Below are 25968 nucleotides of genomic sequence, written 5' to 3'. Positions count from 1 at the left end.
TTTTCCTTTCTGGACTCCTTGACATCATTTTCCTTTTATTTCCCCCCAACTCCCTCTGTCCCCCCTCCCTCCAGAAACCATTGTTATATTTGTTTTCCCTAGAGGCTCAACATCCCGGGGTTCATTTACCAAAAAACAGAAAAGCAAATTACCAAACTTCAAGAGGATGGCCCCCAATGGCAACACACCTCTGCGATACACCCTAATATGAACAATCATAAACAAAATATAAAAGAATGTCTGTCACTGTATTGCTGGAACAATGTGTATCTTAATACAGCAGTCAGGGTGGTGAAGGAGAAAGACCTGTTTTCCTGCCAACAACACACCCCTCTTGGTACAGCTGGCTTCCGCTTGCTCAGACAGCACGTATTTCCTGACTTAAGTTCTCAGGTTACAAGTGTGTCTGAGGTAGAGTCCAGTTCACCCAGTGGTGTTTTTGCATCAGATCTCACTGGTGCAGTCTCTGGAGTCCTGGTACAACTGAGCTACTTTTCTCACCATCTAGGAGACTAGACGTCTTACGGGTATTGATTTAAGGGGAAGACTTTCACTCTCTCTGTTGGCCTCAGAGAAAGGTCCTTTCCTTTGTGGCTTCTCTTCTTTGGCTATTTGATGTTTACATGTGGTGTGGCTGCTATTGTTTCCTTGCTATAACTACTGGCCTAAACTGCTATCTTTTGTATTTCGGTGATTGTTTTTTTTTTAAAAAAACATTTTATTACGGACTCATACAACTCTTATCACAATCCATACATACATCAATTGTATAAAGCACATCTGTACATTCTTTGCCACAGTGATCGGTTTAAGACGCAATTTAAACTAATACAGGAAACCATATTCCCAAATGAGATTACATCCACAGATAAAGGATATAGCATTTACACCACACAATTTTGGTGGACACAATTCCATTCACTATGTTATCTCAACACTAATTTTATCTCATTCTTGAATAATTGGAGAAAAGCTATTGATCAATCTCTTGAACCCTCAGAGACTTTCTTTTGAAAGATTTTATTTTTAACAATACCATGGTTACTCCTTACTTCTTTATCTTAAATAAATCCTGAGAGAGAGGGTGGGGGAGTGTAATGGAATTGCATTCACGATATTATCCATTTGCTGAAATCATTTTTCTAGGCTAATTCTTGCTTAGTGTTTCCAATAGTATTTTTTTTTCATTTTTATCTTGAAAAGGCATTGAAAAAGTTTATTTTCTCTTTAAACTTCACAATTTTCTTCTGCATTTTCTTTGGAAGTTATCTGAGATATTCTATGCAAATCCATATATAATTAGTATTGGCACATGGTTTTAGATTACAATTTCAGTTGGAATTTATTTTAAATGGCTCACATGCACCACCATTTTTGAGTAATTCCCCTTTTCTTCCATGGAAGTATGATCATCAGCTTAGTCAAGTTGACACCTTGTGAACTTGGCATCCACACTCACTTCTTTAAACCATATTTCACTTGCAAATTATGACAAAAGTAAAGCTTTGCTTCTACCTGCCATGCGTCAACTCTTTCACACTGGACCTCTCCACAAAAGAGAATGCATTGCTTTATCCATCTTCTAGTGATGTCCACTCTTATGAGTCCACTTGAAGTGATGTCACATGATTTTTCTACTTTTGTTGTTGTTGTTGTTAAAATGATTTGACGGATCTCAATGAATGGCACACCCTCATCCAGGGGGAAGAACAACAGAAACCAGAGTGGAAGGGAGACTGCGGTCAGTGTGAGATTTGAAAATAATTAACAATTTACAATCTCTCAAGGGGCCACGAGGGGGGCAGGTGAGGAGGGAAGGGAATAAAGGGGAGCTGATCACAAGGGCTCAATGGAAAGCAAATATCTAGAAAAGAGCGATGGAATATATGTATGACTATGTCAGATACAATTGCTGTATGGTTTGTAACAAGAGTTGTAGGAGCCCCCTAATAAAATTATTAAAAAGAAGAAGCATGAGTTGACATGACCTTTTTTGGGGTAATATAGCAGTAATTACTGTGAACTTTTATGTTAATAGGAAGAAATAGGAGAACAAGAAATCAGAAAAATAAAATTTTGATATACACAGTGGAATGTTCATAAGAAAATAAATAAATCTTCATAGCTGTTAGTGTCCATGTTATCAACTGCCACATAGTTATCACTAGTATATTTCCCTATTCTACTATGCATTCCATATCACCTCTGTCCTCAGGAGCCACATCGCTTGCCTAATCTGGTCCCATTTCTTTGATGGAGTAACTAAAATTTCATTTCTGAAAGATCTGGTGCATTAGTTGTCCTGCTCACATGGATTACTTTAGTTTTCTACTGACTTAAGTCGTAGGACATTGGAATGAATACTTTTTGGTAAGAAAATTTAAAGATTGCTTCTTGAATGATTGAAGTAGTCCAATGTACATTACCTGACACCAGGCTGTTATCCTAGGGGAATAATGCTATCATAGAGGCTCTGTGGCGATTTCCAGACAAGTCTCAGTTAATGGAAGTCGTGTTGCTGAACTAATGCATAACTTCATTTGCATCGGATGTGGCAATTTTTTCAGGAATCTCTCAGGCAAGGTAAGGAGTGTCTGGGGAAAGAGCCTCATTGAGACCTCTAGAATAAAGCGCCTTATCCATCTGATGATTAAAATTGTCCTGCCCTAAGGCTGCTCTTAGGAGTCCTGGTGGCATAATGGTTATGTGCTAGATTGCTAACTGCAAGGTCAGCAATTTGAAACTCCCAGTCTCTCCTCAGGAGGAAGACAGCTCTTTTTACTCCTGCAAACAGTTACAGTCTCTTGAAAACACACAGGGCCTCTCCTAAATGGTAGCTTTAAATCAGAATTGACCTAATGAATGGTAAATAGTCTAGTACTTTGGAAAGTTGCTCTTCGGTAGTTTTCACACTCTGTGCCCATTTGCACTGATCTAACCACACACCCATTCCTTACGCCTCTTTACCATTTCTTTCCTAACAATGTCACTTCCAAGCCTCTGCTAATCCAGTAATACATTGACCCAATATTCCTGAATCAGGAAAGATGCATAATTCACTCTGTGTTTCTTTACAGCTTGGAAGAACAAGTTTCCTGGTATTATTCATAATTTTTAGTCATATGTTCTTCCATAAAGGCTTTTGCTTTTTTGATAATAATAATAAAGGAACAAAGTATTTTATTTTTATATGACTATTATTCTGCAAATACTGTTACATTGTAAGATAATATTACATTTCCATCTTGTTTTATTTTCTTTATTATTTTTCCCCCTCTCGTTTTCAATAGTAATATTTTCTATGGAATTCTCCGGGAGCCTTCCACATCGGTCAGACAATTTTTCGTCATTCTTTTCCATTTGGGCCATTCTATACCCAAACTGCATGGACTGTGTTAGCAGAGGAGCAGAAGATGTGAGACGAATTTCCACTGGTGCGAGGCAAAGAAGTGGCTTCTCACCAATTCCACGGGGTAAAGTCACATTTGCCTTTACTCAAATTGGCAAGGAATTTAGCAAGGAGGCAACGTTTTCATCCGGGAAAGGAAATCTGGCTTCTTTTCCATGATTACCAATAACTTGAATCACGTTCAAGATTCCTCGAAGGAATTTGACCCACTTGCATTTCGATTTCCTTATTCAATCCTTCCAAACCATGTGTCAGAAAGCGGTCTGGATGATGAAAATAACCTGCACATTGTTCATCCAGTAAGAACGACCTTGGCCTCACTGTGATAGAACTTAACTTCATCTGGTGTCACTAAACCACCAATTCCTCTAGAAGCAAACCTGACAACAAATCCAGAACTGACGTATCCAGGTCCTTCTTAAGTTTTGTGCTCTTCCAAAGAAGCATTAATTTTAATACCATTTCAAATTCAGGAAGTGTTGACAGCTTGTAGTTCCTTTAGACTGGCATTTCCTGTGATTCAACCAGGCCCATGGAACTATTGACCAGCGTCATCATCAGTCACTACAGCAAGATTTTGAAAGTATTCTTCAGAAGCAATTTCACAATGATTTTTCTACATACTCCTTGTTTTTGCTTGTTTGTTAAAACCAGTTGGCATGGTCTTTTCTTTGGTCGTGAAAGCCACAATAAGATCAATTGGTTCATGTACAGAACCAAGACAGTCAGCGAGAGTTTCAATAACCATGGAATCAAGACCCCCAGAAAAGAGAATTGTGACATTTGCTTTCCTACCACGACCTTCTCAAGTTTCCTTTGGTCTCAAGCTTTCATCCCTAGGTAAACATAAAACGTGCCTCTTGACTGAGATGCTCAGTCCCTTGTGTGTGTGTTAAGACAGAGTGGAACCTTCTCTCTTGTATGGGGGGGGCGGGGAGGGGGGCTCTGGAAACGCCAATGCAATGCGTCTCAAATTGCTTTGTGGCAACATCATGCTTGAAGGAACAATACATAAAATTTTCAAAATATAGTTCAGCTTCATGTGCTTCTTCTGATGCATACTTGGGCAAAGTTGCTGAAATTTGAGTGAGGCTATTAACACACTCTTACATACCATCCCTCCCAAATTATGATTAATTCTAAGGATATAATTTTAAAATCACTCATTTGGAAGTGATATTCGATTTGAGATCAATTCTGAAAATTCCAGACACTGCAGCTTCTTGCCACTAACTGGCTATTCCAGATATCTGGGTGCCAAAGGAAGAGAAACCAGAAACTATCAGTAAATTATTAAAATGCCAAAGCTACCTATGGTGTCCCCAAAAGTCCCTCCCAAGTCATCATGACCAGATGCCTGAGAATGTGTCAAAGGCCAAGGAGCCTGGACTTTTGAGAAGAATGCCAAATGTCAGATTCATTTGTACAAGAGGAAGGATAGCTAAACATCATTAGAGCATCATTCTCTTCAGTTTGACTTTTATTCCATTAAAGCTTTTGCCCTTCCATAGAAACACATTGCTTCAGTCGTCTTCCAAAGGTTGGTCAGTTGCACTTCTCAAGTGATGGGTATGTCCAAAAAATGGACACGTACTTTGCATCTGACTTTAACAGCTATTTACTCCTGCTGGGCCCACTTTGTCTTGAAGAGTATACAGTAAATCTTCTTTCACATCTTTTCTGACATGCTCAGCAGCAAAGCTTGTAGAACAATAAAAGCCACACATTCTTGGGTGAAATGAAGTTGACTATTTCTTCTTTTCTGAATTTTGCAATTTTTGGTATCCTTTCTCCAGATCATCCAATATATTTTTGCTTTCAGAAGGCATTTCGGTTCGGTTCGCAAGAAAGAATATGCTGCTGCTGCTTCTGTACTTTCCTACTTTTCTTCAGGTTAGAAAAATTCATCCGCAAGAACTTTTTGCTCTTTAATATTGCTGCTAAGGTCTTCTATGTGAGAGGTTCAGTGGTCAGAAGGGACTATGCCGAAGTTCAAAACTGGATGCACCCCAGAGCTGGGCACCCACATGAAATGTGTCATGCACACTGCATGCTGCTTAGCACACACCTTCCCTTCCCAATGCTTTTACTTTCTAACTGAGACAGACAGCAGTGGCTTCTGTTATTTGGAGCCAAGTGCTTTGACTGATATAGATGTGAATGTCAGGAATTACATTTCATGCAATAAAATTTAAGGATGCTACAGAAACTTGAAGTGATTATCTGTGATCCTAGGTCAGTTGGAAATATCATTCATATTATGGAGGGGAATATAGCAGTGTATGCCATGAAGTTGTTACATTCTTTATACGGTTTTAAATATTGACTAAAATTGAAGACAATAGATGATCATCCTTGACTGAAATAATTGTAGCAGTTTCCATTGAGTACACATTTGCTAACTTAATGTCTACTGTGTAGTCACCTGACAATGAATTCTTCTAAGTTAGCCCTTGCATTTAAAAAAAACAGTTTCTTGCTGTTCTGTTTGTTGTATTCTTATTGTACCACATTGGATGATTCTTTCATCATATATGACTTTTAGGATGATCTATGTGCAAGTAGCTAAAGATTCAATTGACTTCATATTTATTTTGGAAAACAAATTTTAACAGTCAGAAGTTACATGTTATATACCCTGTATATTTCCATTACACAATATGAGATGTACTGCATCTCATGCTCCTGGGTCTTCAGAACACCTGGAGCAGTTCTTCTTCCTCCTTCTATGGGGCTGTATGCAAGTTTGTGTAGCTTAGGAAGTTTTTGAATATCATTACTCTCATAATTTGAAGATTGTGGAATGAGTTTGAAACTCCTGATGGCACTAGAAATCTTGCAAAAAGAATGACAAGCTCAAAATTCCTATTGATCCAAGGGCTTATGGGAAAACTGAAGCATGGCAATATGCACATAGAATTTCTTAGCTGCACCCAGAAGGTTTGGGTCTGTGGCAGTTACATAATCTGTTGTCAATTTGAGATTTAAGAGTGAATTGGGGTGGAGTTTAGCCTGTCAATCAGGTTGCAGCTGGATGTCCTCATTTGGAGGCAATAAGAAAATAAATAGCTACTGGAGGTGGGCCACACGCTCACTCCCTGCATGACATTAATGCTGACAAGGCACACAGAATTACCTTAGAGCTGTGGATTCAGAGGAGCCACACAGAGAACACTGCCAGCACGGAGATTGCCATGGGATCCACCAGATTTTCCACCCACTGACCTGTGGTCTTCCTGCATTTGGCATAATTTCATGTGTTTTGTAAGTCTGAAGAGGAATTTAAAGATTGGTATTGGACATATTGGCTAATGTCGGACTTATGGACTTGATCTGGGCTGGGCTGGGGTGCTTTCTCAATATTCAATTACTCTTGTATACAAAATTCTCTCTTACACACATAACAGTATCTATGAATTTGTTTCTCTAGTCTACCTGGAGTAACACAGGTTCAAATGCACCATCTGCTCCTCCAGAGAACGACGAGATTGTCTGCAACTGTAAAGATTTAGAGTCTCAGAAACCCTATACACAGTTGCTATGAGTTACAATCAACTCATTGGCAGTGGGTTTTGTTTGTTTGTTCTGCTTTTTGAATGCAAGTGAACAGCTTTGTTAGCCAATACCTTAATGCCATGTTTGATTTTGTGATTTAACAAATTATAAAATCACTTCAAATCTAAGCCTTGACAGGCCACTTTAGTCAAAATCAGTCATTGAAATAAAATGAAGAATTCAAGAATAAAGAAATTGAGAGAAGCCCCCAAACTCAAAAAATACTTAGATTCCCTTTGCAGCAGAAGGATATTTTTTTGTGTGTGTGTGATGTGGATATTTCTCTTTTCCCTTAATGATTAAGTCATTTCCTTGCCTATAAGACATAAATTTCAAGCGAAAGATACTTTTACTAATTCCACTATCCCCAATATATTATATTTTCTGGGTCTGCAACTAGAGTAAGATCCTATCATCTCCCTCTCCACCAAAAGGGGTTAAGGGTAAGATAATAAGTCAGGACTAGGCATATAGTCAGAGACATGGGATTATATGAAAAACAATGGGCATCAGGATTGGAGAAAGATTTACTAATGACATGCAGATGGCACAAGTTTGCTTGCTGAAAGTAAGAAGAACTTGAATCAGTTGCTAAAGAAGATTAAGGATCAGAAACTTCAGTATAGATTAACACCCAATAGAAAATAAACAAACAATAATCCGTACAATAGGACCAATAGGTAGCATCATGATAAATGGAGAAAAGATTGAAGCTGTCAAAGATTTCATCTCTTGTTTTATATAAATCATTTTATTGGGGACTCTTACACCTCTTGTAACCATCCATACATCCATTGTATCAAGCACATTTGTACATATGTTGCTACCATCATTTTTAAAAATAATTTTATTAGGGGCTCATGCAACTTACCACAATCTATCCATCCATCCATTGTGTCAAGCACATTTGTACATTTGTTGCCATCATCATTCTCAAAACATTTGCTTTCTACTTGAGCCCTTGGTATCAGCTTCTCATTTTTCCTCCCCTCCCCTCTCCCTCCTCCCCCACGAACACTTGATAATTTATAAATTATTATTTTGTCATATTTTACACCATCTGACGTCTCCCTTCCCTTACTTCTCCACTGTCCACCCCCCAGGGAGGAGGTTATATGTAGATCTTTGTAATCTGTTCCTCCTTTCTCCCTCACCTTCCCTCCACCCTCCCAGTATCGCCCCTCTCACCACTAGTCCTAAGGGGTTCATTCATCTGTCCTGGATTCCCTCTATTTCCAGATCCTATCTGTACCAGTGTACATCCTCTGGTCCAGTTGGATTTTTAAGGTACAATTGGGTTCATGATAGTGGGGGGGGGTGAAGTATTCAAGAACTAGAGGAAAATTGTATATTTCATCATTGCTAAACTGCACCCTAACTGGCTTGTCTCCTCCCCGCAGTCCTTCTGCATGAGGATGTCCAATTTTCCACAGATGGGCCCTGGGTCCTCACTCCATAAGCCGCCTCAGTCACAATGCTATGATTTTTTGGGGGGGTCTTTGATGCCTGATACCTGATCCCTTGGATGCTTTGTGATCTCACAGGCTGGTTTGTTTCTTCCATGTGGGCTTTGTTGTTTTGCCACCATCATTTTTAAAACTTGTTTTTTTTCTACTTTAGCGCTTGGTAACAGCTCATCTTTTGTCCCACCCACCCCACCTTCCTAACCTCATGAACCCTTGATAAATTATAAATTATTATTAATTCTGTATCTTACACCATTCGCTATCTCCCTTCACCTATGTTTCTGTTGTTTGCCCCCCTGGGGTGGGAGGTGGTGGTTATATATTGACCTTTGTGGTCAGTTCCCCCTTTCTCTGCTTCACCTCTGCCTTCCCCCTAATATTACTACTCCCATTACTGTTTCAGTCACAATGTTTCTTGACTATTTTCACTGTGGTTAGTTTTTCTTATGTCTCCTTTAAAAGTTTTCAAACATAAATTATTCTTTTTGATAGTGTCCCATAAACCAAAAAAACAAAACAAAAACTCTCTATCATCAAGTCAATTCTGACTAATAGAGACCCTACAGGACCAAAGAGAACTTCCCTTGTGAGTTTCTGAGATTGTAACTTTTTACAGGAGCAGAAAACCTCATTCTTCTACTTTGGATCAGTTGGTGGTTTTAAACTGTTGACTTTGCAGTTAGAAGGCCATTGTGTAACCTCTCTGAAACCAGGGCTCCTAGAATGTCCCACAGAATTTTTAGATTTTCTAGAACTTCTTTGGTCTTGTTTATAGATTGATCTTATGGTATTTTTGTCCTGAGTGATTTATCTTCAAGATACTAATTTGAATATCTATTGCTTCAATTCTTTTGTTTTGTTATTTAAAAGTGTTATCCCATTCTAATATCTTAGGGTTTGTCTTCTGGATTTCTATTTGGAGTTGCTGATTTCCCCCAAGGTTTTCCTTTGGCTTTGTAGAATGTTCTTGTAGTGCTTTCCTGAGTTCCTCTATCTTCGATTCTGTTGATTTTTTTTCTGTATTTCTGAAGAATGTTTCTTCAAAACATTTAAATCAGCTGAGTATAATTCTCCTTAACTCCCTCATGAGTAGATACAAAGCTTTTTATTCATCTAAGACCTCTTCAAGACCTAATTTTGCATGTAGTCCACATCATGCTTGGTAAAGCAGAAGGTCTTCGAAAAAACAAGACCCTTCATGAGATTCATTGATTTTGATGGTGGCTTAAGATTGGCTGCATTTTGTTGAATTGTACATAGGCTGGTCATGAATTCTAATAGATTTGGTGGCATGTAATTAGTTAAATGTTATCATTTTCCTGATTTCCTTTTCAGACCTCTCTTTGTTTACATAAAGGAATCCAACTGGTGTTTATATATTGTTCTTATTCTCTGCCATTTTGCTGAATCTTTCAATTAGTTCTAATAGTGTTCTTGCTATTCTTGTGAGATTGTTTCCATGTAGGTCATATCAGCTGCAAATAGGAGAGTTTTGTTTTTCTTTGCCATTTTTAATTTAAACTTTTTTCTTGCCTCATAGTTCTGAATAAGGTTTTCAGTACATGAGTGATAAGAGTTTTTCAAAGGCATCCCTCTCGGATTCCATTTACAAGAGTGATGATTTGTTTCTCTACACTGAGAATAATATTGGTCTTTGGTTTTACCTATACCCATTACAATGTTGAGGAATTCCCCTTGCATTCCTATTTTGGTGAATATTTTCATCAGGAATGAGTGTTGCATTTGGCAAATACCTTTTCTGTATCAGCTGCTATGGTCATGTATTTGATTTTCTTTTTACTTATGTGATGTATTGCATTGATTGTTTCTCTACTGTTGAACCATCTTTAGCATATCTTTTGTAAATACCACTTGGTCATGATTGTTTTTGTTTTTGTTGCTGTTATATTGTTGAATTCAATTGTGTAAGATTTTGTTGAGAATTTGCGGGTCTATATTTATGAGGAATATTTGTCTAAATATTCTTTTTTAGTGATATCTCTACCTGGTTTTGGTATGATAAAATGTTGCCTTCATGAAATGAATTCAGGTGTTTTCCATCCTTTTCTGTAGTCTGAAATAGTTTGATTACAAGTGATGTCAGCTCTCTGATGAATGTTTGGTAGAATTCACCAGTGAAACCATCTGTGCATGATACTTTTTTTTTAAGTGACCTAATTATTTCTTCTTCTTTATGAAACTGTCATATTTTCTACTTCAGTTTGTGATAAATTAGACAGGTTGTATGTTTCTAGGAATTTAGCTACTTTTTCTAGGTTTCAAATTGGTTGCAGTATAATTCTTCATAGTAATCTGTAATTTTTGTTTTTTATTTTAATTGCTTATGTATGTTTTCATTCATTTAATTTCTTATTCATGTTATTTGAAGCTTCTCCTTTAGTTTTGTTAGATTTGCGAGTGGTTTGTGAGCTAACTTTTTCTCTTATTGGTTCTATTGTTTTTCTGTTTTAAATATTTTTATCTAATATTTATTTGTTTTCTTTTAATAATGTCGTTTGGCTAATTTTGTTGCTCAATTTCTAATTCTTAATTATGTTACATTAAGGTGTTGATTTTAGTTGATTCTTCTTTTTAGATTTGTTCCTTTATTGCTATAAGTTATCTTCTGACCACTGCTTTTGCTGTGTACCAATGTTTCAGATATACTATGTTTTTGTTCACATTTGAATCAATATATTTTACTTTTTTATTTATTCTATTTCTTATTTTCTTAATATCATTTGTTTTAAGGCAGATGTTATTCAATTTCAAATTATTTGATTTATTTTATTTTTCTACTGTTAATTACTAAATTTATAGCATTGTGATTTTAAAAGGTAGTTTGCAATGTATTGATGTTTTTAAATGTATTAAGGCTTGTCTTATGGCCTAAAATATGGTCTACTGTGGAAAATTCCTTGTAAGCTGGACTAAAACGTATACTGAGTTGTTGGTTGGTAGAGTGTTCAGTATATGTGTATGTGGTCATGTTGGTTGATTGTGTTGCTTACTATTCTTGTGTCTTTATTTTTTTGTTGTTGACTTTCCATTTCTTCCTATATTTCATTGAAAGGCTTGTGTTAAAGTTTTTGACAATTATTGGAGAGTTGTCTATTTCTCTCTGTAATTCTACAAGAGTTTATTAACATATTTTAACACACTTAATCGTTTATCATGATGAGATGTTTAATAAGATCATGTCCCCTTATGCAATTGACCCCTTAATAAGGATATAATTGTTTTCTTTGTTTCTTATACTAGATTTGTCATAGGTCTATTTTATCAGAAATTAATATCACTACTTCTACACTTTTTTGCTTGCCATTAGTTTGATATATTGTTCTACCCTTTTATTTTAATATATTTTTGTCTTTTTGTTTAAGTTGTGTCTGTTATAGATAGCATTTGACTGACTGTTCTATTTTCTTATCTACTATGCTACTCCCTATTATTTGATTAGATCATTTAATCAATTTGCATTCCATGTAGTTATTGGTCGTTATAAATGTATTGCTGTCACTCAGCTACGTGGGGATATGTTTTTTGGTGGTGTTAATTGTTTATTCTACATAATTTTCTGTGCTGAATTTGTTTTGTTCATGTGTTGCTCTCCAATTAATTGTTGTTCCAATTTTTAATAAATCTTTATGTTTTCCTGTGTTTTGGTGTTTTGTTTGTTTGTTTGATGCATGTGATAGTTTGGTTTTATGTAAACCTGGATGGAACAGGATCTTCAGTATTATGCCAGGAAGGCGTCTCCTATAAAGTTCAGGTCATATCTCTCTCTGCTTATTCTTGCTGACGTGGATCCTGTGCTTGGTTTCTTAGTTTGATGGCCACTGTATGGTATACTGTACAACAAGTTATGATGAGCACAATGAAGTGTTCTGAAATTCCCCGTCTTCTTAAGGTGATTTATAGCTTTTTATGGATCACATGGTTGAATGCTTTTGAATAGTCAACATAAAACAAATAAAAATCTTTCTGTGATTCCCTATTTTGAGCCATCTGATATAAGCAATGATAGTCTTTGTTTCAGGTCCTCTTCTGAATTTAGGCTGAATCTCTGGCAATTCCCTGTAAAAAACAAAGATAAACAGCAGCCTAAAAATTAAAAAAAAACAGGAGGGAACAGGCAAACAACAATTGTTAGAAAGAATATTTATTAACAAAAGGAGTGGGGAAGAAAAGAAAGCACAGAGGTAGAGAAACAAATGAAAAGAGAAAATACAATAAGCAAAACTTCAGAGTGGGCAAAGAAAAGCAAACAAGAGGGACTAGTAAAGAAATAAAGAGGAAGATAAAGGAAAAGAAGAACAGAAACACATTAGGAAAGAATGGAGAAAAATAAATAAAGGGTAAAAATACAACAGGATAAGAATAGGAATCAAGCAAAGGAGTGAACTAGGGCAGGACTCAGAGAGGAGACAACTGTGGAGGACAGGGTAACCTGTATTGGTTCACAACCTCAGCCAGCCAAGGAGCTCTCAAGTTTGAGGGGGTGGTGATCAGTGAGGGAGTGGGAAGTCTGGTCTTAGATGGAGTTCCTGTGATTTGGAGTTGGAGTTCCTGATGCAGAATTATTCCATGTAGACACAGATTGTGCCTTAGGTTAGGGTGCTTATCCCGGAAAGCAATTCTTTTTTTAAAATGTTTTATTTTTTAATTTTTCCTCTTGTTTTTTTAAACAATTTATTAGGGGCTCTTACAACTCTTATCACAGTCCATACATATACATATATCAATTGTAGAAAGCACATCTGTACATTCTTTGCCCTAATCATTTTCTTTTTTTTCTCCTCTTTTCTTTTCTTACATTTTATTAGAGACTCATACAACTCTTATAACAATCCATACATATACATACATCAATTGTATAAAGCACATCCATACATTCCCTGCCCCAATCATTCTCAAAGCATTTGCTCTCCACTTAAGCCCTTTGCATCAGGTCCTCTTTTTTTTTGCCCTCCCTCCCCGCTCCCCCCTCCCTCATGTGCCCTTGGTAATTTATACATCGTTATTTTGTCATATCTTGCCCTATCCGGAGTCTCCCTTCCCCACCTTCTCTGCCGTCCCTCTCCCAGGGAGGAGGTCACATGTGGATCCTTGTAATCAGTTTCCCCTTTCCAACCCACTCACCCTCCACTCTCCTAGCATCGCCCCTCACACCCTTGGTCTTGAAGGTATCATCCACCCTGGATTCCCTGTGCCTGCAGCCCTCGTATGTACCAGTGTACAACCTCTGCCCTCTCCAGCCCTGCAAGGTAGAATTTGGATCATGGTAGTTGGGGGGAGGAAGCATCCAGGATCTGGGGGAAAGCTGTGTTCTTCATCGGTACTACCTCGCACCCTAATTAACCCATCTCCTCTCCTAAACCCCTCTATGAGGGGATCTCCATTGGCTGAAACTTGGGCCTTGGGTCTCCACTCTGCACTTCCCCCTTCATTCAATAAGATATAGATATATATAGATATATATATATATATATATATATATATATATATATATATATATATACATATATATATACACACACACACACACACACACACAAAATCGCTGAAGACAAAATGGGTGCATAAGAAAATGTGGTGAGGGGGCAGCGCAGCCGACGCGGAGCCATGGCCAGCACTGTGATGGCAGTTGGACTGACCATTGCTGCTGCAGGATTTGCAGGCCGTTATGTTTTGCAAGCCATGAAGCATGTGGAGCCTCAAGTAAAACAAGTTTTCCAAAGTCTACCAAAATCTGCCTTCCGCAGTGGCTATTACCGAGGTGGATTTGAACCCAAAATGACTAAACGGGAGGCAGCATTAATTCTGGGTGTAAGTCCTACTGCCAATAAAGGAAAAATAAGAGATGCTCATCGACGAATTATGCTCTTAAATCACCCAGATAAGGGAGGATCTCTGTACATAGCAGCCAAAATCAACGAAGCTAAAGATTTTCTAGAAGGCCAAGCTAAAAAATGAAGTAAATGTATGATGAATTTTGAAGTACCTATTAGTTTATATGAGTTGACTTTTTATAATAAAATGCCTCAAAGCTTTGGTTTAAAAAAAAAAAAAGAAAATGTGGTGAAGTGGGTGGTGCCCACCTATTAAAAGATATAGTGTCTGGGGTCTTAAAGGCTTGAAGTTAAGTAAGCGATCATCCAACAGTGACGCAACAAGCACACATGGAAGAAGCACGCCGGCCATTGTGATCATGAAATGTCATCAAAGCCGGGTAACGGGCATCAGAAGATTCATAATAAACAACAAGCAAACAAAGAAAAACATGTTTTTGAGAATGAGGGGGGTCGGAGCAGAGACCCGAAGTCTGTCTGTAGACAATGGAAGACTCCCCCACAGAGGGAAGTCTGGCAGGGAAGGGATGAGTCAATCAGGATGCAGTAGAACACCAATGGATCACACAATATTCTTCTGGCTCCTTGAGGCTTCTTTCGCCCCATTGTCATGACTCTAATGCTGCCTCCCACTCTGGACTGGACTGGAACATGTACACAGGTATAGACAAGAGATAAAGCTCACGATACACAGTATCCAGGAACAGCAATGGGAACAGTGATACCAGAAGGGTAGGGGAAAGATAGCAAGGAGGAACTGATCACAATAATTGGAAAATAACCACACCCACCCCCTTCCAGGGGGAAGAACAACAGAAACAAGATAGTAAGGGAGACAGTAGTTAGTGTGAGATATGAAATTAATAATAATTTATAATCTATTAAGGGGCCACGAGGGTGGGGGCAAGAAAAGAGAAGCTAGTACCAAGGGCTCAATAGAAAGTAAATGTCTAGAAAAGAATTATGGGAATAAATATACAAATATGACTGACAAAATTGGTTTATGGATTGTAACAAGAGTTGCAAGAGCCCCCAATAAAATGATCTTTTAATAAAATGAAAAGAAAAGAAAAACACATTGATACAACTGAAGTGGGATGTTATATTGCAGCAATGCTTTTTCACAAGCTTCTTTTTTTCAAAGTGCAGGAAAGAAATTGAAGTTGACAGCATGATTAAAAGGCTGCATATCTTACTTATGCTAAGGAAATCACGTAGCAGACTTTCTATTACTCGTGGTAATGGGGTCCAGGGAGATCACACATTTAAACTCCACAGATAATAATTTTAACCATGAATTTCAACTATCTGAGCTATTAGTCAGCAGCCGATTTTGATTTCAGCACTATTCTGCCTGTCCTCCCAGAGTCCTACAAGAGATGGTCAAAGCGGAAGAAAAAGAGTGAGATGAATTATTAACACCCCCAAATATGACAATAACTGTTTTTCTGTATATGTTGATTTTGTGATGCCTCTTAAATAAATGTCAAATTGGATTTTTTTCTACAAATACGAAGACAAAAAGTGCTGAACAACCAAGTTAGTATTAAAAAATTGGCTGAAAGTTCCATTATTACACAAATTTTGCTACAGGGACAGAGAGAAAGCCAAGTAGGTCTGTCTACCATTCTCTACAGATAATATCTACATGTTGCGAATGTTTTCCTCTAATAAAATAATACAAATTCTTTTATGAATAGTATGTACCTCCAATGTTCCTGGGGACTAGAAATATTACTTGAAGTTATTATTACCCTCTGAAGATTCATATATGAACATATCACACGATTATTATACATTTTAAAAATATTGAATGGAAACAATTTACATTTATAATACGATATAAAATTGAAAATTTAGCAGTAAATTCTTTTACATTTATTTCATGTTGTTGAAAAATTCAAATAGATTCTCTTTCTAGTATTTAACCATTTCCAGAAATCATCATTTAACTTTCTTCTATGACATCAGTTTTACTGTAATTGATTGAAGATAATCTGTCAAAAAATGATTTAAAATCATATCCATGTTGTAAGAACTCCATTACAATGTTATAAAGACTATGATTTAATGATTGTATATTCTTTATCCTAGACAATAGAGATTAGATAGCAAATTTGAATGAGCTATTTACTGTTGTTGTTAGGTGCCATGCAGTCAGTTCCAGTCCATAACAACCTTCCACACAATAGAACAAAATACGGCTGGATCCAGTGCCAGCTCACAATTGTTCCTGTGCTTGAGCCAATGGTGTCTATCCATTTCCTTGAAGGACTTTTCTTTCACTATCTTTGACTTTACCAAATATGATATCCTTCTCCAAGAAGTAGTCTCTCCTGACTATTTTCAAAGCAAGTCAGATGAAGTCTCCTCACCTTTGCCTCTAAGGAGCATGCACACTGGCTGTACTTCTTTTGGACAGGCTTGTTTGTCCTTTGAATTTTCATGCACTTTGTACTTTGAATTTTCTTCTCCAGCACCACAATTCAAATATATCCATTCTTTTTTGGTCTTATTTATTCATTGTCCAACTATCACAGGCATATGAGGCAATAAAAATACTGTGGCTTGGGTAAGGCACACCTCAGGACACACCTCAAAGTGACATCCTTGTTTTCAATACACTAAAAAGGTTTTGTACAGCAGATTTACCTACTACAACTCATCGCTTTATCACTTGACTTCTGCTTCCATGAGCATTGATTGAGGATCCAAGAAAGAAAAAACTCATGAGAACCTTTTCTTCAGCCCCCAACAGTCAAACAGGTCCTTAGGAGAAGGGAGTTGGCTACTCTTTAGGGTAAGACAGGAAGTAGAATCTGATTGCTTTTAACTACAGATAACCTTCAGGCGTACAGTGAACTGCTAGAAACAGGTATGAAACATCCATTATGACAGCTCCTTTATGGAGGGTTATAGGAAGGACAATTTTTAGTCATGAGAATGTGTAATCACATTTATTTTGATTTCATAACCGTGAGGGCCTTCCCTCACCAGAGTTGGTTTTCCAGACCCTGTAATTATGAGCATAGAGAATTTTGCAGTTTACATTTTCATCTAGTCCCTCCATTTCCCACATAATGCTCCCATGTGGTCCAGTTGTCATATTTTAGGTCTTCTTTACATTGACTTGTAATCCATATGGAAGACTGGAATTTCTAATCTTCATCAGTAAGTGCTTCAAGTCCTTGTCACTTTCAGCAAGCCAGGTAGTGTCATCTGCATATCTCAAATGTTAATAAACCTTCCTTATATCCCGAAGCCACATTCTTCTTCATATAAGCCAGCTTCTCTCATGATTTCCTCAGCATACCGACTGAATAAGTGTGGTGAGAAAAGATAATCCTGTCACACACCTTTTCTGATTTCGACCAGGCAGTAGTTGCTTGTTCTGTTTGCATAGCTTCTGTTTGATCCACTTAGAAGTTCCTCATGACCACCATGAAGTGTTCTGGAATTCCCACTCTTCTCAAGGTTATCCATACTTTTATAATGATCCATACAGTCAAATGCCTTGGCATAATCAATAAAACACAAGTAAACATCTTTATCGTGTCCTCTGCTATCAGCCAATATCCATCTGACACCAGCAATGATACCCCTTATTCCATGTCCACTTCTGAATCTTCCCTGAACTTCTGGCAGCTCCCTGTCAATGCACTGCTGCAACAGTTGTTGAATGATCTTCAGCAAAATTTCACATGCATTTGTTATCAATGATAATGCTCTATAATTTAAGAATTCTCTTGGGTCACCTTTCTTTGGAATGGCTACAAACATGGATCTCTTCCAGTCAGGTGGCTAACTAGCTGCCTTCCAAATTCCCAGGCACAGATAAGTGAGTGCTTCCATTGCTTCATCAGCTTGTAAAAATATTTCAATGGTTTTTCCATCAATTCCTTGAGACTTGTTTATCGCCAGTGTTTGCAGTGAACCCTGAATTTCTTCCTTAAGCACAATTAGTTTTTGCTCATAGACTACCTCCTGAAACGGATTGCCCACTAGTGCTCTTTGGTATTCTCTCTGGCTTCTTTGGATACTTTCTGCATCACTCAGTTTTTTGCCTGTAGAATCTTTCGTTATTGTAACTCGAGGCTGGACTTTTTTCTTGAGGTCCCTTAGTTTAATGTACTGAGCATGTCCTTCCCTTTTGGTTTTCTAACTCTAGATCTTTGAACATTCCGTTGTAATATTTGCCTTGGTCTTTTAAGCTACCCTTTGAACTTTCATAAACAACTCCTTGTCTTCTTTTGTTCTTACATTTAATTTAGCTATTGTAGGGGTAAGAACAAGTTTCAGAGTCTCTTATGGCATCTGTTTGATCGTTTCTTCTTTTCCTGTCTTTTTAATGACCTTTCACTTTCTTTGTGAATAATCTTATTGATGTCCTCCCATAGTTCATAAGGTCTTCTGTTATTAGTGTTCAATGCATCAAATGTTCATCAGATCTTCATGAAATTCAGGTGGGATAGATTCAAGGTCATATTTTGGCTCCTGTAGACATGTTTTCATTTTCTTAAGCCTTATCCTGAAGTTACATATAAGTAATTGATGGTCTGTTCCATGGTTAACCCCTGATCTAGTTTTAGCTGCTAATATTGAACTTCTCCATTGTCTCTTCCCACAGATGTAGTCTATTTGATTTCTGTATATTTCATCTGGAGAAATCCATTGCTTTTTGTGTTGCTGATAAAAAGGTATTTGAAAAGAAGTTGTTGATCTTGCAAAAGTCTATTATGTGATCTCCAGCATTGTTGCTATCACCAGTCCCATATTTTCCAAATACTCTTCCTTTCTCTGTTTCCAACTTTTGTATTCCAGTTATCAATAATTGTATATTTGATCAATTTTCAGCTGAAATCCTTGATAGAATCTTCCATTTCTTTATCATTAAATTTTTGATTGTTGCATAAACTTGAATAATAGGTGTGCTAATTGGATTTTCATGAAGGAGGATAGATATAAGCCTATCACATACAGTATTGAACTTTATAATTGATTCTTCAATATCATTTTTGACAATGAATGCCATATCTTTCCTCTTGCTTGTAGTATTCCCTGAATAGTAAATAATATGATTTTCTGATACAAAATGTGCAAAATCAAATAATCTCAGTTCACTATTGACTAGGATAGCAATCTTTATGCATTCAATTTCATTTTTGACAGCTTGTAATTTTCCTAGATGTGTACTTTACACATTCCACCTTCAAATAATTAGCAGAGTTTTGCTGGTCTTTCTCAGTTGTTTCTCATTGGCAAATAAAGATGCCAAAGGCTCCACTCCCATATGGTTTACCTGCCTCATGTCACCATGTCAGCTCCCACTGAGAAATCAGTTCCTCCTCTGTCATATTTTTGGTGCCCTCCTACTGGAGGGCGCTATCCTTAGGTCCTATCACTGACAATGTTTGACTTCTGCTGAAACCTGTTCATTTTGGGTCACCCTGCTGGCATTTGAATACCAGTGACATAGCTTCCAATATCATGGGAGCACAAAAGGCACCAAAACATGACAAACTCACAGGGAAGAGGTGAACTTCTGTTTACATTATATTTATGCCAATTAAAGGGACAATTTTACCTAAATTCTTTGTTCCGGTGCAGTTGTTTAGCTGTGATTAAACTCTCTTGGCTTTTAACCTAATGGTCAGTGTTCGAACTGACCAAAAGCTCCTTGGGAAAAATATGTGGGAATCTGTTTGCCAAAGAGATGTGCTGGTGTTATTATTGTAAGGTACCTTCATATTGGTTATGACTTTACACAACCCTATGCACAACAGAACTAAACACTGCCAAGTCTGGCTCCGCCCTCCCACTTGTTATGATGTTGGAGCCCATTGCGGCAGCCACTGTGGCAATCCATTTCTGAGGGCTTTCCTCTTTCCCGCTGGCCCTCTATTTCACCACCATGGGAAAAAGGGTTTCCACTCTTTTTTTATCCTTTTATCAGGAGTTCTTATAGTTTTAACAATCCATAATTCCATTTGAGCAAGCCTAGTTTTATCACTGTTGCCATAATCATTTTCAAAACGTTGTCTTTTTTCATGAACTATTTGAGATCAGCTCCCCTTTATCTCCTCCCTCCCCCACCCTACCACCCCATGAACCCATAATATATTACATATTATTGTTATAATTAATTCTTGCCATATCTTAAACCATCCAATGCATCCGTTCACCTACAATTCTATTGTTCATTCCCCTTGTGTGGTGTTATACATTCATCATTGCTATCAGTTCCCCCTTCCCACCCCCTTCTCCTCTGCTCTTCCTGTGCTGTCAGGGAATCTCTATTCCCATTGCTATTTCTGAGGGGTTTATCTATCTTGGATTTCATGCATAGAAACATAGTAATTGTAAAGAATAACCTATGCAGGCTTAGCAAGAATAGTGAGGTAAAACTAAGGCCATAATAGTGGAGGGCTGAAATATTAAAGAACTAGTGGATGGTTATGTGTTTCATCAATATTTTACTTCACCTTTGATAGATCATTCCTTCTATGTGGACCTTCTGTGAGGGCCTGGCCAATTATTTTACGGGTGGGTTTGGGGTCTCTACTTTGTCCACGCTCCTTCACATCAATTTGATTACTTGTTTTTGAACTTCAGGTACCTGTTCAACACCTAATGATCAGACCGGCTGGTGCTCTGCTTCCCCTTGGACTTTGTTGTTTCCCTGATAGATGGCCGCATTGATTAACTTTAAGCCATTAAGATCCAAAACACTCTATCTTTTAAGAGCCAGGCACCATCAGTTATCTTCATCACATTTGCTTCTGCACCCAGTTTTTCTTCATTGATCATGTGGGGACGTGAGAATATCATACTGGAAGATATCATTCTTATATGGAGGTAAGATTTAAGCAGAGGCCCAAAGTCTATCTACTTCAGTTTTGTATTTATTTATATAAATTTATACTTTGCACATGTATGTGTGTGTATAACAACAAATACACTCATCTTTATACATTTATATGTTTACATAAATATATATAATTTTTATTTCCTAGTTTTTTCCTCTATTTCTTTTTTTTTTCTTTCCTCTTGTCTCACTATCATATTCACCCGTGGTTCACCTTTAAGAAATTCCTCTTGGATACATTACAATGGGTCAAACACCACCAAGAAAATAAGCCCTCCTTTTGCCATCTATTTTAAGTTCCTTGCTAGTGCCCTTTCCCCAATATTATTGGCTCACCACTCCCCCTTCCCCCTGGCGTCTCCTCTTCTCCCATGCCCAAGCCCCCTAGAATCACTGGTCCCTTTACTGTCTCGTTGGGATTGCTTATCCTGCCTATCACTAAATATAATGTTGACCTTTGTGAATAGCCCTCAACCAGTCCACATGAGGTGCCAAGAGCTGCCCACACCCCCACCACACCCCTCCACCCCAGTCAGATGTCTATTTTCAGAATTCCACTGGGACTTCATGGCTTTTCTCCTATTGGTGATCTGCTGTATTACTCTCTTGGTTTGCCCACCTGTGGGAGGTTAGGGCAGCCACACTCCCTGCACTGTCTCTTCAGTGCTGTCCTCTGTAGCGCTGTGATCTTGGAAGGGGATTTCTTGAGCTGGGTCAGCCCTGCAGTCCTCTTTGTGAACTAGCTGCTCTGAACAGGAATGGCGCCCTTAAGGTTTGGTGGGCCAGAATGAGGTTCGTTTTCTCTCTCTCTCTCTCTCTCTCTCTCTCTCTCTCTCTCTCTCTCTCTCTCTCTCTCTCTCTCTCTCTCTTTCCCACATAGTTTTTCCCTATGCAGACTGGACAGACAGGCCACCCTCACCAAACTGTATCTTCAGTACTGTCATCTGTAGCAGTGTCATGTAGGGACGAGGTATTATGACTCAAGTTGGGGCTGGCCTTGCAGTTCTTTCTGTTAATGAGCTGCTCCATGCAGGTAAGTAAGGATTGGAGCACCTGAATGAGGGCTTCTCTTTCTACCTTTCTTGTGGAGATATAAACGATACCTTCCCCATGGGTGGATTAATGCCCTGCTCCTACTGCCCCATGCAATTTTCCCCCTCCTCGCTCTGTGTGTCTTAAAGGCATGAGAGAGGAGGAAAGGATGTCTTTCAGCCCCGATACTATCTGCATCTTCCTTGTTTCTTCTTTTTGGTTTTGAGACCGTATGCATCCTTGGGTTTGGTCTGACCCCTGCCATAGAACTTGGTCCTTAGCCCAGAAACCATGCCTTAAGTTGGGTACATTGTGCTGTTTGAACTTACCTCAGTGGACTCATGTTGTAGTCACCCTTTTGTACTTGGCTAGTTTCAATCAGCGCAATGGCCTCAAATTCTTTCCAAGCAAAGATATGCTTCAGGATTTCTTCGCTGCTTTTTAGGAATGTTTAATACTCCATTTTTGTATATACCAGAGTGTTTTTAATCCATTCATCAGTTGATGGATATTTAGGTAGTTTCCAATTCTTTGCAATTGTGAAGCTTAGAACTACCACCCAAGAGGAGAAAATGGTGGATACAACTGGAAGTTTAAGAAGGCCTTTCAGTTCTTTAGGTTCACTTTGGATTTTGCCAAATTCCTCTGATCCAGGGCCCTGTTTATATTGTGATCTTGACTAACATTTTCCACAGATATGGATATTATTAGGTCAAACCATTCAGAGGAGGGATTGGCAGTGACTCCTGTAGGTTTGCTCATTAAAAATCCTCAAGTTGCATGCTCAATGACAAAGTCATGTGGTAAGCCTCTCTAATTAATTAAAAGCTCTTCCCTGAGGATTATACCCTGCAAATGACTAAAAGACCTTTCTTTGGAACTCAAACTCTTGATCGTTTCTTAGTTTGTCTCTTGTTTAAACCACTCCTTTGTATGATTACAAGGAAAAGAAAAACATTTCATGGGCTTGAAAAAATGAGGAGTTCTTTCGATTGAATATATTGATTTAGGTTGTGGCAAATTCCATTGTACTGGAAATTATCCATTCTCTAAGCAGAACCTCCTTCCACTGTTTTTAATGTCCAGTTCAGATATAGTCTTAAGCTTTCTAAGGCACTGTGGTCCAAATCAAGCTACCTTGAGCTGGCTTCTGCTGTTATATCACTCACTGTCCTTATGCTAAGTTGGTTTGAGGCTAAAATGCCCTATTCTAAACCAATAAGTGGACTTAATTTAGCTTTATTTGTTGTGGGTTAATGCAGATAATAGAATTTTCAGGTTCCCAACCCAAGTACACTCCATTTGATGGAGCACCCCAAGGCATATCTGTGCAGTCAAGGGTTGGCTCTTACTAAACTTCAAAGGCTCTGGTAAAGTCCAAAGTGACTACAAAAATACCGTACTAAAACTTAATCTTCTTGTCACTTGCCACCCAGTTCACCTCAGGTATAAACCTCTACATTGCAAGAAAGAAAAATATGAACTACATTTGGAAAAGTGATCATTTTTGCAATTTACATGTTCACTTTGATGGTGGAAAATCGTTTAATCTTGCCAGAAACAGTGATAAAAAAACAAACAGTGCCATGGAGTAGGTGCCGATTTGTGACAAACCTATAAAACTAGACAGAACTGCCCTAGTGGGTTTCCAAGACTGAAACTGTTGGCAGGAATAGAAAGCCCCATCTTTCTCCCAGGGAGCAGCAGGTGATTTTGAATTGCTTTCCTTTCAGTTAGCAGCCTAACTTGTAACCATTATATCACCAGGGTTCCTGTTCCCCCTTTGTGTTCTACTGTCATAATTTTTTCCCTCTAGTTACATAATTGTTCTTTGTCAGCATGTTTACTCTGTATACACTAATACATACTTCTAAAAATATTTTTCACCTCTGCAAAAGTGTCCTACAGTGATGCTGGCTGTTTACTTCCTTGTTGAACTTTATTTTTATTAGCTTACTCTTATGAGTCAATCTGGGGTCGATGAGAGGTACTTTCTGGTGAACCTGTGCAGATACAGAGACTACATTAATGCAAACCAGTCTAACGAATTCTCAGTCTAATGAATTCTCATCACTTGTCTGTGAATATGCTGTAAATGTCCCAGTAACACAAAGAATACAAACCCACTGTCCTTGAATCTATTGAAACTCATGTGACTTTACCTATCAAAAGTAGAGCTGCTCAATAGATTGTCCAAGGTGGTAATTCTTTACAGAAGGAGACGACGTCATATTTCTCCCAGACTGTCTGGTCGGTATGAACTGCAAATTTTTCAGGTAGCAACTAAGGAAATTTAACCAATGTCATACCAAAGTTCTCTAGTAACACCATAAACAACAGAATATCTCTCTGAAAACTTCTATTACAATCTTATATATTTTTCTCCCTCTTACATTATCCACCTTTTGCTTGGCTATAGCAATAGGGGAAAATATGTTTCAGTAAATCAAACTGTTCTAACAAATATATACTGTTTTAATCAATAATTTGTCTGCGATCATGAATTGCCTTAAAAGAAAAATAAGTCCTATCCACCAAAAAATTGTGTGTAGATAAAGCTATGTCTATCTAATTGATTCTGGTTTATGGTCACCCTATGTTACAGAGTAAAATTGGTCCTGAAGGTTGTGACCTTTCAGAAACAAATATCTAAGTCTTTCTTATAAAATGTGGGTTCAAACTGCAAAGCTTTCCTTGGTAGTCAAATATCTAACAATTTGCACTATCCAAGTTCTAATGCGCATATAAAAATATCTAATACCTAGACTATTTCATAAACACCTCCCCCATAGTCTTGTGGTCCTGAAATGGCCCTGATTGTTGATCATTTTCTTCAATTATTGCAGATGATATATTGAGAATCACTCCTCTAGATAAGTCAGGGACCTAAATTCTGCTTATTTATTTCATTGGGAATGTTAGAGGAAATAAGGTTTGTAGGCTATTGTTTGACCATAACTGGGCTAGCAGGTAATTCGGGGACATTGACTGAATATAATATTAATAAATTGCACAGAATTTCTTTCTCTAAGGTTTCAACTAATCTAGAGTGGCAGAGGTGGAGTCTCTGCAAATTTTTATTTTTAGTGATGGACCAGAAAACACCCAGAACTTGTTTGCCCCCACACAAATGTGGACAGACAATTGTATGAGTTCATGGCCAAACTAATAGAATAAGATGACACAATTAATTACTTCAATAAACCTCAAAATACCTATCAATTTATAATGGCTACAAATATTCATAGCAAAACTTAAACTGTCTATGGCTCCCCAGTTTCCTTGGTATTCAAATACATGTTTTGTACAGACCTTTGTGGAAAATACCTTTAGATAACTAAGCTGGTTTCTAAATGGTGTGTTGTCACTTAGTTTGTGCTAATCCTTTTACTCTGGTACCATGATCTTCACTTTCACAGGCATACTTACTGTAATGAATGTTTAAATTAATGAAATAAAAATTATTCCTGTCACAGTCTGCCAGTGCACACCAGATGCCTGTTGTTGTTGATAGGTGAAATTGAATAGGTTCCCATTCATGCGAAGCTAACATATAACAAAACTGTACAATGCTTAGTCCTGCACCATTCACACAGTTTTTGCTATGTTGACTCCTTTGTTACGGCCACTTTGTCCATTCATCTTTTTTTGTTTGTTTGTTTGGTCTTTATGCATTTCATTTTATTTTTGATGGCATACAAGTTTTCTAGATTAATAATTAATACATTCCATATTTCAATAGTTGCAACTGTCTCTTCTTATTTTGGTTCATGCGCCATCAGCAAATGA

At 37.7% G+C, this 25968-nt stretch overlaps 2 pseudogenes; one reads left to right on the top strand and one right to left on the bottom strand.

Annotated features, from left to right (window-relative positions):
• Nucleotides 1-3186: 3186 nt before the first annotated feature.
• On the bottom strand, nt 3187-5136 carry LOC142433549 (asparagine synthetase domain-containing protein 1 pseudogene; annotated as a pseudogene).
• Nucleotides 5137-14036: 8900 nt separating this feature from the next.
• On the top strand, nt 14037-14491 carry LOC142434064 (mitochondrial import inner membrane translocase subunit TIM14 pseudogene; annotated as a pseudogene).
• The last annotated feature ends 11477 nt before the right edge of the window (nt 14492-25968 follow it).

This window comes from Tenrec ecaudatus, chromosome X (assembly GCF_050624435.1).
Source record: "Tenrec ecaudatus isolate mTenEca1 chromosome X, mTenEca1.hap1, whole genome shotgun sequence".
Classification (NCBI taxonomy): Eukaryota; Metazoa; Chordata; class Mammalia; order Afrosoricida; family Tenrecidae; genus Tenrec; species Tenrec ecaudatus.
The sequence above is the reverse complement of the archived record's forward strand: the minus strand, read 5'-3'. Positions and strand labels throughout refer to the sequence as shown.